The sequence below is a fragment of the Morone saxatilis genome, unplaced genomic scaffold (assembly GCF_004916995.1).
Source record: "Morone saxatilis isolate NCDOM2014 unplaced genomic scaffold, NCSU_SB_2.0 Contig4, whole genome shotgun sequence".
NCBI lineage: Eukaryota > Metazoa > Chordata > Actinopteri > Moronidae > Morone > Morone saxatilis.
Genome location: NW_023339984.1, coordinates 18,468,475 through 18,470,417, shown reverse-complemented (window position 1 = coordinate 18,470,417; position 1,943 = coordinate 18,468,475).

The following is a 1,943-nucleotide window of genomic DNA, read 5'->3' as shown; positions in this document are numbered from 1 at the left end:
AAACTCAATTTATTAAGTTTTAAATATTCTTTATTAAGCAGCTTTTAATAGTATTTTTAAGTGACACTGACTTAAATTTGTAATTTTTATTAGTTCTGCGAAAACAAATTAAAAAGTAGAAAGAATTTAATCAGGTTTCTTTAACTTACAAAACTAAGTTAGTGTTACTGAACGTTTCCAGTAAAATCTGTTAAATTAATAATGTTTATAACTTATTACTTACTTTCTTTCAATGTTTAATGTTAATTAAATTACTGAAACGTTACAGTGTACAAATATTAATTTAATGTCCCGTCAATACGAGTCATATACGCATATAAACTACTATGAATGTTAAACAGGTTGGAGAGGAACATATTAAAGTATTCAGGAGTAAAGGAAATATCTTTATATATTATTTATTTATTTTTATACAGTGAGCTCTTTGGATGATGTCACTGATATAGGCCACGCCCATTTACGCACTAAAAACATTCCAGTAAAAACAAGACAGTTTTGTTTGTTTTGGCTCATATTTCATCGAATCCTCGTCTGAATCAGGACACGTCATATTTAAATGAGTAAACCAGAGTTGGTGATGTTTGTAAAGACTAACAGATTTATTTCTGTCCCATTGTTTCGGTCTCAGATGCTGATGTTGCTCTAGTGCGACATATTAATATTAATAACTTTTAAATCCCATTAAAGCTGACAGTTTACTCTGATCTGTTCAGAAGTTATATTATTGCTTTACTTTTTACTCCCTGCCAACAGTAATTCGTTACACTACGAGTTATATTAATTTTCTGTTACCCTCATGACATTAGTATTTGTGTCTTTTATCCACAGAATTCAGACTTTATCCTGTTTGGTTTGTTAAAGTCAGTTTCCTTTAAAATATGTTTATATTTTTGTTTACTTACAGTAAGATGGAGGCTGCGTCTTCCACAGTTAAATATAAGATTCACATCAAGATATGAAGCAAAGGTTGATTCTGTGTTATTGACCTAATGAAAGAAAACATAAAATCAACTATAAACCAAATTAATTAACGTTAATATTTAAACACTTAATCATTAGACGACATTCACCTTCTGATCGACGTCTCTGAACTGTCTGACTGCTGTACACTGGTGTCTCACATCACCTGTGTGTGTGTGTGAGTGTGTGTGTGTGTGAGAGAGAGAGAGTGTGTGTGTGTGTGTGTGTGTGTGAGGTTCTTTGCATGTTGCAAATTCGATGCAGATTTTATGATACTTTCTGTGATCGATTGCAGCAGGTAAATTTACATTTTCCCATTATTGTTCCACAGAGCAGGTGTTCACTTTTGAAACAAATCCAGATCAGTTTTATCCAGTATGGGAACTAAAGGGGGACCATGGAGCCTCTTAATAAGACACAAGAACTACAATATTGACAATATCAACCCCTCTCTGGCTGATTTAATGACTCTCTATACATTTCTGATGCATGTTGTGATTTGATTGCAGGAGAAAGTGAAAGAATCTATTTCATTGTTCCAGTGAGAATGAAAACTGTTATAAATGTAAATGTGAGATGTTCTGGTTGCATCTCCAGCGCCACAAACGAGGGAGTTTGGTGACGTATGACTCAAACTTGAGCAGGAAACTATAAATTGGTCAAATTTGCAGAAATATATAGCTATGGAAATATTAATGAAATTACAATATCCTGTGAATTTACATGTCTAATGTAAAATAACATAAATAATGAATTACTACTTATATTTATATTTATATAAGCAGAAATTAAAAAATATTAAATATCCTTTTTTTCTAAAGATTAAAATACATTTGCAAATGCAATTTAATTGTTTTTACAGTGTAAATATCTTCAACTAAATATTTAAAAAAAAAACAAAATACACAAGATTTTATGTAAAATTAAAGCTAAAACTGTTTTTATATTATAGTAAATTACTGTATTTTTATGAGTCAGTTATT